Source organism: Mus musculus, chromosome 17 (assembly GCF_000001635.26).
Source record: "Mus musculus strain C57BL/6J chromosome 17, GRCm38.p6 C57BL/6J".
NCBI classification, from domain to species: domain Eukaryota; kingdom Metazoa; phylum Chordata; class Mammalia; order Rodentia; family Muridae; genus Mus; species Mus musculus.
In genome coordinates, this window is record NC_000083.6 from 27253385 (window position 1) to 27271582 (window position 18198).

An 18198-nucleotide genomic window follows, 5' to 3' on the forward strand; every position below is an offset into this window, starting at 1 on the left:
AATCCAGTATGAACTTGACTTTTTAAGATCCTTATCTGAGTAGGTTGTATTTATGGGGTCTGGGTTTAGGCAGTGAATGCATCTTTGGGAGGGAAGTTATTATTATTATTATTATTATTATTATATATATTTTAACCATCTTTTCAGCTCAGAGCCCCAGAGGATTGGCTCAGGGGAGACTTTTGCAGAGAATCACAGAGGCCTGCAGGGAGAGCCCAGATACACAGATACACACACAGAGACACACAAACACACACCGAGGTCGACTGTAGCCGGAACTGAGAACCCATGTTGCTGCCCCCAGCCCGAAGAGTTTTCTTAATCTTTAAGACCCTTTACTCTTATTTACTGTGTATGTGGAAGTCAGAGGATGGCGTGCAGGGCTCAGTTCTCTCCTTCCACGTGGTTGCCTGGGCTTGAACTTAGGTTCCCAGGTTTGGCAACAAGCTTTCACCTGCTGAACTACAATGGCAGTCCAAAGCAGACTCTTCAGATTACTCCAGAAAAGGATTTCAGGATAAGCCAGTGTGACGCAGATTTGGAGTTTATTAAAGACATATTTAAGTATGAGAGTAAAGAGAGGTACTTAGAGCCAGGTGGTGGTGGCACACACTTTTCATCCCAGCACTTGGGAGGCAGAGGCAGGCAGGTCTCTGAGTTTGAGGCCAGCCTGGCCTACAAAGTGAGTTCCAGGACAATCAAGGCTATACAGAGAAACCCTGTCTTGAAAAAACAAACAAACAAAAAAACTGGGGGAGGGGGAGGGGGAAGGAGAGGGGGAGGGGGAGGGAGAGGGGGAGGGGGAGGGGGAGGGAGAGAGAGCCTGGGCAAGGGCTTCTCAGAGAAGCACACAGCCAGTGTCTGTTACATCTCAAAGGTGGTTAGCACCAAAGAGATAGATAGCATAGGGCACCCAGCAAATGTTTGTGCTGGAATTGTTGATTCTCAGAAGGGGCTCAGACAAGACTCCTGGCTGTGGGGCCTTTCTCTCCATGCTCTGATAATTTCCCTTCTCTTTGAAAATGTTTTCCTCTTCCCTCTACCCCCCACCTGGTCTGTAGGTCTGTCTGTCTGTTTGTATGCACACTGTGTGCGTGCAGGTGCCTGTGGAGGACAGAGGAGGGCACTGAGATCCGTGGAACTGGAGACATCTATGGCTGTGAGCCACCTGGGGTCTGCTGGGGACCAAGCCAGTCCACAAGTACTCTCAATGGCCGGGTGTCTGTCCAGCCCTGCGGCTGGTTGGCTTTTCACCTGGGTTTAGGGGTCAGATGCAGGCCCCTCTGCTCGCATCAGAAACACTTCCCAGACCAAGCTGTCTCCCACCTCCTTTCCCTGTCTTTCTGTCCTGCCTTCCTCTCTGATGCTTCACATCTGGGGCTTACTGGGTAGCAGAACTCACGTGCTGCGCTGCGCCCCACCCCCACGCCCAGACTCAGTGCTCTGTCTGCAGTTCCAGGGCTTCAGTCTTAGACAAAGGACAAGTGACAGAATGACCAGGGCTACCACTGTGCTTGCTGGTGGCCTCTGAGGAACCACTCTCAGGAGCTGGGGTTTGAGCCACATGCAATATTGATTTGGCAATGGAATCTTCTATGTTCCTAGCTGTCTGCTGTCCAGCATTTGCTGTTGTAGATTTGTAACATTGAACTCTATTGTGTGTGCGTACAGGTATGTGGACCTTTGAGTGCCGATGGCTAGACTCGCTGGCCAGTAAACCCAGGGATCCTTTTGCTTTGTTTCAGGGGTTTCTCTGTGTAGCCCTGGCTGTCCTGAAACTTGCTCTGTAGACCAGGCCGGCCTCAAACTCAGAGATCCGCCTGCCTCTGCCCCCTAAGTGCTGTGAATACAAGTGTGTGCAACCACTGCCCAGCCTGTCTTCCCCTCAGCACTGGGGTTGCACCCGACCTCTTTTATGTGTGTGTGTTGGGGATCTCACCTCAGGTTCTAATTCTCATACAGCTTGTACACTCTACCCAGTGGGTCTTTTCTCCAGCCTATTGATTCGTTTATTTTTATTGAGACAAGAGCTGTCTTTTTTAGCCCAGGCTGCCCTTGAACTTTGAGCAATTCTCCTGTCTCTGTCTCCTCGGAGTTGGGGTTATAGAGGTGGGCACAAAGTCCAGATGAGTAGCTGTTGCTGATGAGCTTAGACAAACTTCATTCTAAGTATTTCATAAGAATGAGAAAATGAAGACATCTGGCATGACGGCTCACATATATAATTATATATAATATCACATATATAATTATATATAATAATATATAAATATAAGTACTCAGGGGGCTGAGGCAGGAGGATCCAGAGTTTGAGGCCAGCCTGAGATACCAAGTCAGACGATGGTAATAATAATTATAACACATTCTAGGTTTATGTCTGATTTCTGCTGATGCCACAAACATCTCAGGAGATGCCTGAATGTGCGGTGAGGTCAGTAGGGCAGACAGACCAAGAAATGCTGAGACTGAGGAAGCTCAGCCTCTCCTGTGCCTCCCCAACCCCCAGCCACCCCAAGGCTACCCCATTGTAGGAGGGAAGAGGGCTGTTTCCTTTGCCTCTGGGGCAGGCGAGCAAAGGCTGGTGGCACTGCCGACACGGCCCGCCGTTCTCCCTGTGATGGATGGCAGCAGCTAGAGCTGCTGTTCCAATTTGTTCCCCATTTGGACAGCCGCTTTACCCACAATTCACCTTGTCAGGGCCACAAATCACTGTGGACAACCAGGCTTAGGGAATAGAGAAACCCCAGAAGAAAAGGGCCCTGGGCTGGGGAGGACCTGGGCTGGGGAGCAGGCCTGTGGGGCTGGAGAGGCAGGGTACAGGGACTCCTTTCTAGGTGCTCCCTCCTATCAGGCCTGCCTCCTGCTAGCCCTAGCCAGCCCAGGATCTAGATGACACTCTACCCAGGCAGGCTTGCCCCCTCCTAGAACCCTCCATTCCTCGGAAGCCAGTAGGGGGTCCTTTGACCAGCACTTCTAAAGCCTTAGGCTTGTCCATACTTCCTGCCATGTCCTGGGGCTGACCACCCCACACTCGGAACAATAGCGCATCAAACCACTGCACACACGAGTCACAGGACACACAAGGAACAGCTACCCAGAGGGACGATAGCTGGAGGAGCAGAGGAGGTCTGCGGCAGAGATAGCCTCTTTTCTGTCCTTCACAGCTCTGTGAGGGCTCACCTCTCATAAAAGCCCATCTGTGGACACATGGTGTCGGGTCCCTGGCGCAAGGCTGGGTGCCAATGGTAGGTGTTTTTCCTTTCTGGGAGCCTTCCCTGCCCAGGGCTGGAGCATGGGTCCCTTTCCCTGCTCACCCACACGTGGGTTCAGAGGTCACAGTGTCATGATGTGATACATCCCCCATCCTCCCTCCCCCTCCCCAACTCACCTCAAGCAGGCACCTTACTTTTGTCTAGGGGTATGAGCACTTCCCCAGCCGCCACAGCTGCTCCTGTGACCGACCCTTGTCGCCCACTGTCTGCTAATCGTGACGGAGGAGGGAGCAGTACAGATCTACACAAGCTGCCACAGCCCGTGAAGAATGACCGGGCCGCGGGCAGGCGTCACTCTCCCTGCCTGGCAACCATGCTACTGGGTTGAGCTGGTTGGAAGAAGCTGCAGTCCCTCGGAGCAGTGCCCCAGGATGTGTTCTCTCTCTTGGTCCCAGTCAAGGAAGGCCTTGAAAAGTGGTTGGGGTTGGGCAAAGCTGAAGAGCTAGAGCAGAGGGCGGAGGGCGGGGGTGACAGCTGGCTGGTGCGGTCATTTTGCATTTAACTCATACATAGGTCAGACTAGGGATCTGTGCCCATTAGGCCTGCATTCTGCTGAGGGGCTAGTCTCCAGTACCCTCAGTTTACCTCTGTGCAGAATGGGCCAAGGCACCCAACTTCCCTCCTCCCAGGGCGGCAGAGGGGGAAGGGGAGTTCTGGCAGTTTTCTCTGGACCGTGTAACTTTAATTCTTTTCAAAGCCTACTTTTCAAAGCCTAATGATGGTTTCTTAAATGTTCTAACCTCCCTTCTAGCCTACCACCTACGGGGGTGGAGTGTGTGTGGGAAAGTGGACCTGTGTAGAAAGATTCTTTGGAGCAACTCTCATCTGCGCTGTCTGGAAACAGGCAGTTCAGTTCACAGGTCAGCAGGCGGCAGCAGCTCGATCCACTCTCAAGCAATTCATGGATCCACCAGCACTGTCAGGATAGCAGCAGCGTGGCTCAACCCAGCAGCAACAGCCAGGCCTCAGCTGAATTGGCACGAGTCAGCAGGAGGGATTTGGATCGCCAGGAACACCAGGAGAAGTTCTTGACTGTTGTGTGCCTCTCTCAACAAAGTGAAGACCAGCAGACTTGAGGTCAACAAGCCTTGCACAGCTCGCTCTGTAAGCAAGCTTAGCTCAGCCACCATCACTGTCCATCCAGTCCTTTTGATACGTCCTCCACGGGTCTGTCTCAGCTGACATCACTCTGCCAATCAGGCCCGAGTTTGAGAAATCGACAAGAAACTGCAGCACACCACTAAAAGATTTTTTGGTGTATTTCTCTCTATGGAGTCCCAAGAGATGCAGCTCAACTACGCAGTGTAAGATGGACCAATACCTGTGTGTCATTATCGGAGAAATCTTACATCACGAGTCCTTTCACGTGCTTGCTTTAGCAGAACATCCTTTCTCCTGTGTCTCTTCAGGGAAACATCCCTTCATGTGTTTGTCTTAGCAGAATACCATCCAACACAACTGACTTTCCAAAGAATCCTTAAGTTTCAGGCCTGGGAGGCAGAGATACCATCACACACACACACACACACACACACCCCACCCCACCCCTCCGTCTCCCCAGGTTGGGCAGGACCTCCCCAGTCTGCCCCGCTGGAAGGTTTGAAATCCTGGGTTAGATTAAGGCCATCCTGATCATTTCTCCTGCCTCCTCCTCTCCTAGTTTTTTTAATATAGCTTAGCTAAACACTCAGAGTGTAGCTGAGGCTGGCCTTGAACTCCTGTAGACTGTGTGCTCTACTGCCCAGGGTTAAGGGCCCACCCACTCCAGACCTCTATGTTACCTTTAGACAGATGGGTGCTGTCTGTGAGAGGTGTCAACTCCAAGACCCTTGGCAGGGTCTCCCAGTCTCCTGTGAATCACAAGAAAGGCTCCTCTGCCTGCATTGATCCCCACCCCTACCCTCACCCCCACCAGGGTCCACAGCTTGTGTAAGGGCTTGTGTAAGCTTGTGTAAGCTGTGTGTATCGGAAGGCTGCTTAGCTGGTAACATCTGACTGGCACCGGCAAAGGGGGGTTGGGGAACTGCCTACCCAGCCGTCACAGGGCTGTCTCCAGGGCTGGCCAGTTTTAGACAGAGTCCCTCTGGTTGGAGCTGTGGAACCCCCATGGGTTTCCTTCTCTCTCTTCACATTTCAAGGTCCCTTCCTGCCACCTTTTGATCAGACTGAAACCTCCTAGCTCTGAACTGTGTCCCTTGCCCCCCCCCCCCCCCCAGCTGAACGTGTGCTTGTGCACCCCCACACTGCTCTAAACGGGGCTGACCTATGGAGACCCATGGTGGGGTGGGGTGCCCTTGGTTCAGACCTCCCATCAAAACCTAGCCACATTCGTCCCCACTGTGCCCACTTGGCTCTGGGTCACCACGGCTCTTCCTGGCATTTCAGAGTCCGGTGTACATGTTTGGCAGAGTTCCTTCACTAGATATCCTTCATACCAGGGCTGTCTGTCCCCTCTCCCTACCCACCCTCTGCTTTCTTACAAGGCTTCCTTTCCCCTCCCCTTTCCTGCCCAGGTTCCTTTGTCTTTGTCTCTTCTGGGCCCTCATCTCCCTGAGTGGGAGCCTGCTCATCAGGGACCATGAGGCTTCCTGTTGTGATGGCCTCCCTGGGGGCTGGAACCCCAGGAACTGAGTTTTTCTCAGAAACTGTAGAATCAACCACAGGCATACCAGCCCAGGGGAGCTGCCTCAGGCTAGCCCAACCCTCAGGAAAAAGATTTGTGTACCTTGCCTGACAAGTCGGCCCTTGCCCGAGGCTTGGGCATTCTGAGTAATCTGCTCTGGGTGCACAGTCTTCTGTGAAGACCCTGGGGATGGGAGGGAAAGTGTGAGCCCCACAGCGTGTCCACAAGCAGCTGTGTGCTCAGGTTCACACCAGGGTCTGTTCTGTCAAAGCCTCTGGAAATCCTTTTACTAAGGAGTGTCCTGTGTAACTTTTAACTTTTTTTTTTTTCTGAGACAGGGTTTCTCTGTATAGCCCTGGCTGTCCTGGAACTCACTTTGTAGACCAGGCTGGCCTCGAACTCAGAAATCCACCTGCCTTTTCCTCCTAAGTTCTGGGATTAAAGGCATGTGACACTATGCCCGGCATGTAACTCTTAATTTTTGTCAATGCTTACTCCCTCCCTCCCCCAAACACACACACACAAGGTTTCTCTGTGTAGCACAGGTGGTTCTTAAATGCTTTAACCTCCCTTTTAGCCCACCATCCACCAGACCTAGTGGAAAAGAAAGGATACAGGAAGCCGGGCAGTGGTGGTACACGCCTTTACTCCCAATACTTGGGAGGCAGAGGCAGGCGGGTTTCTGAGTTCGAGGCCAGCCTGGTCTACAGAGTGAGTTTCAGGACAGCCAGGACTGCACAGAGAAACCCTGTCTTGAAACCCACCCCCCCCCCAAAAAAAAGAAAGAAAGAGAAAGAGAGAGAGAGAAAGGATACAGGAAAGGGTGGTGGACCTGTTTAGAAATTGTTCTTTGGAGCAAATCTCATCTCTGTTGTCTGGAAATCGGCAGTTCATTTCCCAGGTTAGCAGGCAGCAGCATCTCTATCCATTCGCAAACACTTCATGGATTCACCAGCAGTCCAGTTCGGTAGTCTGGATAGCTTGAATCAGCAGCGGTGGCAGTACCTAGCAGAGACAGCAGGAGGGACCTGGAAAAATGTCAGAAGTCCTTGGCTGTGCCTCGCTCAGTGAAGTGACGATCAGAGGAGACCAAGAAGCATTTCTGCGATCAAGCCAAGCTCAGCCCATCACTGTCTGTCTGTTGAGTCTTGTTTTATATTCCTTTTATACACGAGTCTGTCTCAGTACGTGTGTCTGTCTCAGTTGACATCACTCTGCCAATCAGCCTGAGTCCACAGAAGCAACAACAAACTGCAGCACACCACCAGAAGTTTTGTATGATTCTAAGGAGTCCCAACAAACACAGCTCAACTACACAATGTAAGGTGAACCAATACACATGTGTTGTTAGCAAAGAATCCTTCATCACATGTCCATTCACATGCTTGCTTTAGCAGAACATCCTCTCTCCTGTGTCTGCTCCATCAAAAAGTGACTCTTCACGATTATGCTTTGGTCTTTCACCTGTGTTCACTTCAGGAAAACAGTCCTTCATGTGCTTGCCCCAGCAAAATTCCGTCCAATACAACTGACTTTCCAAAGAACCCTTACGTTTCCACTTTAGTCCTATTTGTATGTGTTTGGAGCAGTGAACCCCACACTAGGGCAGGAATCAAATATCTTTGTTTTTTTGTTTTTGTTTTGGTCAGGGTCACTTGTAGCTCTGGATGGCCTTGAACTTGCTATATAGCCAAAGCAGACTCTGAACTCCTGATCCTCCTGCCTCCACTTTCCAAGTAGCACAGATGTGAATCACCATACACAGGGCAGCTCACAACCACCTGAAACTCCAGTTCCAGGGGATCCAATGCCCTCTTCTGGCCTTCACAAGCATTGCAGGTATGCAGTGCACAACCATACAACACACACACACACACACACACACACACACACACACACACACACTACAGAAATGTCCACAGAGACACTGGGATCCCCCTGGCAGCCCCCCTTTTCTCTCCAGGCAGTCAACCCCTTGCCTATCAACAAAACAACACATGAGAATTCCAGGATGATTCTAGCCCCCCCCCCCCCACGTGCCCATTAATGAACCTGTACAGGTGAGTGCCAGAAGTCTATAATTTTACCCACATGCCTTCCCAAACGGACAGGGCTGAGCAAGCACCATGGTGGCTACCAGGATGGTGGCCTGATGGGTGGGGCTGAGGATGGGTGGGGCCAGGACAGCTTGTGAAGGCCTTTTCAGTTTAGGACCAGGCATGATGATGCATAACTCAAACCTATCTATAACCCCAGCATGTGTAGACTGAGGCAGGAGGCTGGAGAGAGGCCCAGGACAGCCAGGGGTATAGAGTAAGATTCTCTTTCAAAAGCCAGGAGAAAAAAAGTGATTAAAACAAGTGAGTTCTATTTTTGGTTCTGGTGTGAACAGATGTATAATTTGCAAAAACCTGAACTGGAGGCCTTGGGGCAGACTCCCTGGGCCCAGTGGGACCTTGTCTGTCCTGATCAGGTGTCCTGAGCCCAGAGCTTGCCTTTTTGGTGCTGGAGGAATGGTTAGGGGTCCTGAGCAAGGGTGGGGGGGTGAAAGTTCAGGCGTCAGGAGCTGTCTGTGGCTCTTCCACTAACAAAGAGCCAGTCGCAGACTGGTGCAAAGCTGGATATAAGAAATGGTTCCCCCTGGGCAGGGTACCAAGAGGGCCCCATTCACTGTCCCAAGTGACTCTGGGCCTCCATTTTCCTTCCCTATTCACGGTGGAGATGGAAAGCACTGTCTTGAGCAGGCCAGGCTGGAGGTGTTGGAGATTCAGCACACAGCATGCTGAGATCTGTGTTCTTTTCTGGGTTCCAGCCCTCGCTCTGCTGCTCATGGTCCTGCATGCTCTGGGGTCAGCCTCTCGCCTTCCCTCCCATGGAGCAGTGATGGGTGGGTCTGAGCCTGACCTCTGGACTGTGTCTCTGTGTGGTTCTCCTTAAGATGCTCTGCCATCCTCTCCGGGGCTCTGCCGCCCCCAGCACAGCAGGCTGTCCACCGGTTGTGGGGCGGTGGGCTGAGCACAGACTGGTCTCCGGTCAAGCATAGGTCTTGAACCCCGAGGGACCCAATGGGTGGTGATTTCCACCTACATGGGACAGAAGGTGTTCAATCATGTCTTCTGTTGAAGGTACTGCCCCCACAGCCCCCCCCCCCAGGCCAGGAGAGGTATGTGACTATAAGTCACAGAGACAATGTCCCAAGCTCCTGCATTCTGGCTACACTCCACCCCACCTCCACAGTTACCTGACTATAGCTGATGTATTAAGATAGTGGATAACACCAAACAACACACTAAGCCAAGGTGGTGCCACGTGAAAGAGGTTTATTGTGAGGGAGAGACAAAGGGGTGGCAGGGTGAGCAGAAGGGGAGTAGAGAGAGAGAGAGAGAGAGAGAGAGAGAGAGAGAGAGAGAAGGTGTGTTCTTATTTATATGGAAAGTGATGTAACACAAGTAAGGGTGGGAGGTGAGCCAAGTGGGTTCTGGGATATGGTGGTCATTGGCTTGGCAACCGGCCTGCAGGTTGTGAGTCACGTTGTTAGAGCCTGGGTTTGGAATGTTCTGGTACTAACATACCTCCCCCCTTCTTGTTATTATAAAAGGAAGCAAAGAAAAAGAGAAGGAGAAGCTGATGGTGAAAAGGGAACGAGGGTATTGTGTCTCTTAAACTGTTTCCTGCTGTCTAGGGGCATTGTCAGTTTCGGGGCTTTCACCATTGAGATCTGCTTGATAATCGTCTGAATCAGGTTCCTCTATGGACATCGGCTCTTCTGTGGGCAGCAGCTGGTAATCCTGTAACAGGAGCTGATTAATAGTTTGGTTAGAATTTTTTTGTATCTGTTGATGAAGGAATGTAGAGACAAGATTAATGAGGCAAGGAGCCAATAAAGATGCCAAGAAGATGACTAGGAAAGGTGTCACAAAGGGAGTATCCACTTCCATATAGGATTTTCAAAAATCCAAGAACTAGAGGTCTCACAGTCTCTGAAGTTTTTGATGTCTGCCTGTAGCTACTGGATTTTATTTTTTCACTATCCTGAATTGGTTGATGTAGAAACAGCACTCTTCTTGGAGGAACAGACAAGGGCCACCTTCTTTAGCTGTCAGGACATCTAGCCCCCATTGGTTTTGAAGCACCACAGCTGCCAAAGAATCAATCTGTTTCTGGATAGTGTCTTAGTCAGGGTTTCTATTCCTGCACAAACATCACGACCAAGAAGCACTTGGAGAGGAGAGGGTTCATTCAGCTTACACTTCCACATTGCTGTTCATCATTTAAGGAAGTCAGGACTGGAACTCAAGCAGGTCAGTGTTGGGAGCTATTAAGACAACTCTTGATCTCTGAATTGGGCCTCTCCCCCTGAGAAGAAAAGGGGGTCAAAAGCGGGCCACCGACACATGGATTCTGAGAACCACGGGATGTTCCAGCCCTAGGTCATCACCGATGTCCTGACCACACCCTGATACCACCAAGTTCCTGCTTCCCCCTGTAGCTGCCAAAAGAAAGAATTTCTATTGCCCCCCCCTCCCATAAGTACTTCTCCTTTTGCTTGTATTGCCCCACCCCTCCCGCTGATAAGTGTCTGTAATTCCCCTTTTGCTTGTGCATTTAAGCCTTGGACCTTTCTCAATACATTGGGATCTTGATACTTCAGAACGGTTTCCGTGTCGTTACTCGTACAAGACCCTCGTCTCTTTCTACCCCCCATTTGGTTATTAGGAGGAGGTCCCCTCGAGATCCTTGAATAACTGGACCTGCTGGACGGGTCAGGTCAGGAAGCAGGAGCTGATGCAGAGGCCATGGAGGGATGTTCCTTACTGGCTTGCTTCCACTTGCTTGCTCAGCTTGCTTTCTTAAAGAACCCAAGACTACCAGCCCAGGGATGGTACCACCCACAAGGGGTCCTTCCCCCCTAGATCACTAATTGAGAAAATGCCCCACAGCTGGATCTCATGGAGGCATTTCCTCAACTGAAGCTCCTTTCTCTGTGGTAACTCCAGCTGTGTCAAGTTGACACAAACCCAGCCAGTGCAGATAGTACAGATAGTAAGAGTTTTAGTCATTTCCTGAAGGTTGCTTTTAAACTGGGATAGGGGACCAGATGGGTGGCCTTGGCATCTTCTAGAACTTAACAGAGCACGGTTTTTGTTAGGGTCGATGTGTATGAAAAAAGGGTCATCTTTAGGTGGAGGAATGAAAGATTTAAGGTGAGACAGATGGACCCAATGAGAGAGTCCCTCGAGTTTAGCAGCTGTAGGGGTCACAAGCATTACCTTAAAAGGGCCCTGCCATTTGGGAGAAAGCAGTAAGGGCCGATGATCTGGAGGAGATAAAAAAACTTGGCCTCCAATGTTGACAAGCAGTGGACAGGAGACAGAGTGTGGCTGAGGTAGGTGGTAGTCAGAAAAGTTCCATAGGAGAGAACGGAGATGGGAAAGTAGTGGGGTAAGAGAATGGTCTGGGAGGGGAGAGCACTTAGGTGAAAGACCAGGAGTTAGGACTGGATGTCCATACATGAGTGCAAAGGGCGAGATGAGGAGAGGTCGCCTGGGGAGAGCCCAGAGCCTGAAAAGAGCCAGAGGCAGGAGTTTCACCCAATCAAGGTGAAGGTCTCTTAATAGCGTTCTCACGCCCGGCCAGGAAGAACACAACAGACCAGAATCTTCTGCGGCAAAACTTTATTGCTTACATCTTTGGGAGCCAGGAGGGCAAGCGCCCAGCGCCCAGCCCCAAAAACGAAAGCCCCTTCTATATTTTTAGGAGCCAGAGCTCCGGCGCGCCAAAGCGCAGAGCGTGCTCTATTGTTTACATCTTTAGGCAGCGAGAGAGCGCAGGGCGCGCAGAGCCAGAGAGATGCCAGCGAGAGAGAATGGCGGAAACCCCGTCCCCTTTTTTAGGAGAATTATCCTTCGCCTAGGACGTGTCACTCCCTGATTGGCTGCAGCCCATCGGCCGAGTTGACGTCACGGGGAAGGCAGAGCACATGGAGTGGAGAACCACCCTCGGCACATGCGCAGATTATTTGTTTACCACTTAGAACACAGCTGTCAGCGCCATCTTGTAACGGCGAATGTGGGCGCGGCTCCCAACATCTCCCCCTTTCCTTTTAATAAGAGCAAATAGGCCACCCATATTAATGAGAGTGGAGATAGAGGTCAAATCCCCAGTGTGTAGGTAAAGGAGCCATGTACAGGATTAGCTCTTAGGCTCACAGGCTTTTACCCAGAGCAACCCTGACCTGCTCCCGTGTCGTTTTGCCTGGAGAGAAGGACACTTGGACACTCAACCTTCTTGAAAGATGACATGTCTCCCTAGAATAGGCTCATATATGCCGCAGAGCCTTTCTACTGCAGTGCTTAGCCGTGCAACTCTCTCGGGCTGCTGAAGCACACTCACTCTATCCCGTGCAATGAGACTAGTCTCATGGGATATAAGAGCTGAGTGGCCAGCGACCTATTGCCTAAGCATAGATATATCAGGGGAAGCTCCATGTTCTAGTCCTGCAAGCGCCTGGGCAATAACCACCTTGTCTCTCCTAGTTTGGGCCTTAAGCTTACAGACCAATCAAAGAAGCAACACTAATCCACAGCAAAGTGTATCTCCAAATAATATTAATCCCACCCATTTTTTAAAGAAAGAAAATGCTGAGGAGATCCAATTGGGTAATCCTTTGGTCAGGGACAGGTCCAAGCGCGTGGAGTTGACCTGAAGTCTCAATTCCCGAAGGATCTGTTCAAATTCAGCCGTCCAATTCTGTAACATATACTGAAAAAGACTTTTTGACAAATTAGCTGCCCTAGTAAATTTCTCATACTGAATGGAAGTAACACACAATCCCGGAAACTTTTGTTCACATCTCAGCTGAGCTATTTGCCATAATACATCTAGTTGTATCTGGACAAGATCTATGAGTTGATTAACCAGCATGAGACCTCTCTGTATCTTGACATTAGCTGAGGCCTGTTTATCTATGACTGTAGTCACCGAGGCTGACAAAGTGTTAATGGTGTCAGTCGTCTGGACCTGTCCAGACAGAGCCAAGGCTGTCTGAATTAAGGCCAAACCCAGTTCCCAGTTAGTGGTAAAAAAGCAGGAGAATACTTGAGCATTATACATCACCGTCATTGGGAGTGGAAATATCGACATTATCCCCCAACGCTGCTCTCTCTTTATTATTGACGCCCTGGACATCACCAAGACGAGGGACATCAGTATTCCCTTGGTCAGTCTGGATTTTTCGGGTGAGTCTTTCTGGTATCCAAAATGGGTTGTCTTCATTCTGTGGGAAAACACAGACCGCTCCCCTGGATCTTATCAAAATAGGATCCGGGCCATACCATTTATTATCAAGGACATTTTTCCATTTAACCATCTCATTGGGCCTATCTGGCTCTGAACAATGACGTTCAGCCGCAGTATGGCCATGAGCATCAATATTTAAAAAATTGAGTGTAAAGAGTGCCATAGACACAGACACTCTTGGTGCTTGGGGTAAAATCTCTTCAAAAGTTCCCCTCTTCTGTTTTATAAGATAGGCTTTGAGGGTGCGATGCGCACGCTCAACAATACCCTGTCCTTGAGGGTTGTATGGAAGTCCAGTCAGGTGGGTCACGTCCATCTGACGGCAGAACTGCTGGAATTTTTGAGACGTATAAGCTGGTCCATTATCAGTCTTAAGGAGTCTGGGTTTCCCCCAAGCACTCCATGCCTCAAGACAATGTTGAATCACATGTGAGGCTTTTTCTCCGGTTAACGGAGAAGCAAACATGATGCCAGAACATGTGTCAATGGACACATGGAGATATTGAAGTTTTCCAAAGGAAGAAACATGTGTAACATCCATTTGCCAGACCTGTAGAGGTCGAATACCGCGTGGGTTAATTCCCACATGAGGAACTGGCAAGAACTCACAGCAGCTTTGACATTGAGTAACAATGTCACGGGCTTCTTTTCTTGTCAAGGAGAAACGACTGCGTAATGTTTCAGCCGTCACATGAAAATTGTTATGAAAATTTCTTGCAGCCTCTACCGGGGATGATAGGGCAGCAGCCACCACTTTAGTGGCCTTATCTGCCAAATCGTTTCCCAGAGCCATGGGGCCAGGTAGGCCTGAATGGGCTCTAACATGAGTAATATAAACAGGAGATCTTCTAGATAACAAAACTAATTGTATCTGCTGAAAAATATTGGCAACTCTACTGGAAGGCTTAATCACTCCAGCCACTTCTAAAAGATTTACTGCATTAACCACATAACAGGAATCTGACACAATATTAAGGGGTTCTAAAAAGGTTTTTAAAACTTCTAAGACCACTAAACATTCTACCACTTGAGGTGAATTTTCATTATACTGTTTGGATACCACTTTACCATTAGCCACATAGGCACCTATGCCAGTTTTTGATCCATCAGTATATACCACAATCCCATTTTTAAGTGGGTTTCTTACTGTTATTTGTGGAAACACAACAGATTGATTTTGGGCAAACTGTAAGATTGGATGTTTTGGATAATGGTTATCTATTTTTCCTGAAAAGGAGGTAACTAAAACTGCCCAATCATTAGATGTGGCTGCCAAGGTTTGAACCTGTGCAGCGGTATAAGGTACAATTAAAAGATATGGACTTCGCCCAAAGTGGGTGATTGCTGCTTTTAGACCTTTAAGGGCAAGCTGTGCAATTGCATCAGGATACCAATCTATTATTTTAGCTGGGGATACGTTTGGATGGATCCACAACAATGGCCCATTCTGCCACAAAACTGCAGTTGGCAATTGTGCTGTCTTAAAGACACACAAACTGAAAGGCTGCGAATCCTCAATACGTTGTAATTGTGCATTCTGTAAGGCTTTTTCCACTTTTTGTAAGGCCTGGTTAGCAGCTAGAGTAAGAGTCCTAGGGGAGGAGATATGAGGATCTCCTTCTAAAATACCAAACAAAGGCCTTAACTCAGCGGAAGGAATCTTTAAAAAAGGTCTGAGCCAATTAATATCTCCCAACAGCTTTTGAAAATCATTTAAGGTATGGAGGTGATCTCTTCTTATCTAAACATGTAAATATTGATTTCTCTCAAAGGAGGAAATATGCGTGACATCCATTTGTCAGACCTGTAATGGCCTGACGCCACGAGGGTTTACCCCTACGTGAGTAGATAAAATTTGACAACAATCTAAAGGCATTATTAAGTAATCAGAATCATTTCTAGTAGAACCAATCCCTCTGGCAGCTCTAGGAATACCAGAGGAAGAAAAAACAGCCATGTAGGCTTGGCAAAATTATTAGTTGAGCTATTTTGTCCCCTTGTGATATAGAAAAGACAACTTGAGGACAAGAACAGAGAACCTGAAGTTCCCCTTTACAATCCTGATCTACAACTCCAGGGTGGACAATAAGACCTTGTAGGCTGTAAGAGCCTGCCTCTGTCATTATTGTCCAGTGGCTTCACCTGCTCGGGAGAGCGCCTTCCAGGCCCTAATAGCCTTTTCATCTGATTCAGAACTATTAAGAACTGGCTCCTTGAGCTCACCTAGTGATGAGTATAGGCTCCTTCTCCTAGAAACCTCTGCTGATTGATCTTTTTTCTTTTCTTTTTCCTTCTCCTTCCTTCTAATCTCTCCCCAGGTATTCTTACCTGACCTAAACTTTTCCTCGGGTTCAAGACCCTTGGAAAGGCCTGTATACTTATTTTGTGAACCATATTTTCTCTTTGCTCCTACTCTCTCTCCCCGCTTTACTTCTGATAGATTGTCCTAAATTTCATCTAGAATCCTTAGCCCTATCTTAATCACCTGATAACATGTGAAAAGGAACAAAAGGGCTTCTAACACTAGAGAAAGTTCAAGGCCAAACATACCTTATAAAGCTATTTTCCACTTTACTTCTGATAGACTGTCTTGAATTTCCTTAGAAAGTTCAAGGCCAGGCTTACCTCGTAAAGCTATACTTACGGGTTACCGCCGTTCCCCAGCTGAAAAGTTCTGAATTCATGCAGTTGAATCCTTCTTAACAGTCTGCTTTACGGGAACCTTTATTACCGCGACCCGCAGTTCTGGTTCTGGAATGAGGGATCTTCCTTGCGCCGGTGAAACTCCCGTCCCGAGTTTCCTCCCGGGTTTTTTCTTCCCGGATTTTTTCTCGTCCCGGAATTTCTCGTCCCGGATTTTCTCGTCCCGGATTTCAGCACCAATTCTTAATAGCGTTCTCACGCCCGGCCAGGAAGAACACAACAGACCAGAATCTTCTGCGGCAAAACTTTATTGCTTACATCTTTGGGAGCCAGGAGGGCAAGCGCCCAGCGCCCAGCCCCAAAAACGAAAGCCCCTTCTATATTTTTAGGAGCCAGAGCTCCGGCGCGCCAAAGCGCAGAGCGTGCTCTATTGTTTACATCTTTAGGCAGCGAGAGAGCGCAGGGCGCGCAGAGCCAGAGAGATGCCAGCGAGAGAGAATGGCGGAAACCCCGTCCCCTTTTTTAGGAGAATTATCCTTCGCCTAGGACGTGTCACTCCCTGATTGGCTGCAGCCCATCGGCCGAGTTGACGTCACGGGGAAGGCAGAGCACATGGAGTGGAGAACCACCCTCGGCACATGCGCAGATTATTTGTTTACCACTTAGAACACAGCTGTCAGCGCCATCTTGTAACGGCGAATGTGGGCGCGGCTCCCAACAAAGGTCTTGTGACAGCTTAACAAGAGTGGTTTTTAAAGAATGGTTAGTTCTTTCTACCCTGCCTGAAGATTGAGGGTGGTAGGGAATATGAAAATGCCAGGGGATGTTTAGGACCTTGGAAAGGATTTGAGAAACTTGGGAAGTAAATTCAGGACCATTGTCTGATTGGAGAGAGACTGGGACACCAAACTGGGGGATGATCTCTCAGAAGAGAAGATCAGAGACTCTTAGTTGTGGGAAATGCCTCTACCCACCCTGAGAAGGTGTCCACCAAGACCAGGAGGTACTTGGCACATCTGATGGTGGGCATGTGGGTAAAGTCATGTTGTCAGTTAGTTCCAGGAAGGGAACTTCTAGCCTGATGGGTAGGAAAAGGGGTGCTACCATGCTTTGAGTTGGAGTCGGATGTCTGACAGATTTTGCAAGAAGCAGTGATAGATTGATTTTAAGGAGTGTAAATCTTTAGGAGTAGGCTGTAGGTGTGTCTTAACAAAAGAAGCCAATGCTTGGCTGTTAGGATGAAAGAGTTGGTGAAGATAGGGCAGAGTTTGATGGGTGTCAGGGGTGAAGGTGGAGATGTAGGTTGTAGTGTAAGAATGTCCTGGGGAGGATGAGACAAGTCTAGGCCCCTAAGGGCCACAGCTCTGGCTGCCTCATTGGCTTGATTGTTTCCCTCAGAGACAATAGAGTCATCCCTCTGGTGAGATCTGTAGTGGATGATCCCAATAGCTGTGGGGAGATGGGAGGCTTTTAGCATGGCCATACTTTGGTTTGCATTAGTGATCCTCCTTTTGTGGTAAGTAACCCGTGCTCCTTCCAGATAGCAGCATGGGGACAGGAGGATTTTTTTTTTTTTTTTTTAGACAGGGTTTCTCTGTATAGCCCTGGTTGTCCTGGAACTCACTCTGTAGACCAGGCTGGCCTCGAACTCAGAAATCCGCCTGCCTCTGCCTCCCGAGTGCTGGGATTAAAGGTGTACACCACCACGCCCGGCTTGGGACAGGAGGATTTGAAAAGCATATTTGGAATCTGTGTAGATGTTGTCCTTGTTCCAGTCAAAAAGCACCGGTAAGTGCTATTAGTTCTGCTTGCTGATTGGTAGTATGGGCAGGAAGGGCCTGTGCCTCCACCACTTTGATGTCCGATACTATGGCATAGCCGGCTCTTCTGGATCCTTCATGTAAAAAGGAGCTGCCATGTGTATACCAAGTATAGATGGCCTCAGGCAATGTGCCCTCCTGTATGTGTGAAGGATGAGGTAATAGTTCCTCTAAAGTTTCAGTGTAGGAGTGAGATAGGGAGAGGTTAGTATTTGGTTGAGGAAGAAGATTGGAAATACTGAGAGGTGGGCATAATTGGAAGGTGAGTATGGGGTCTTCTGTTAGAGCTACCTGAAGAGAAAGAATCCTGGAGGGAGGTAGAGTCTGTAAGCCTTTATAAGTTAGGAGCTGTGACAGGTTATGAGAAGAGAAGACAGTTATAGGCAACCCAAAGGTTAGGTGTTGTTGAGGCTGCTAGGGTATGAATACAAGATGACCATCCCTGGATGGTTAGATCTAGTTTCTTTGACAAGTATGTCACTGGCTCAAAAGAAGGTCCCATTTGGTGACCCAAGACTCCAAGGGCAAATCCCTCCTTTTC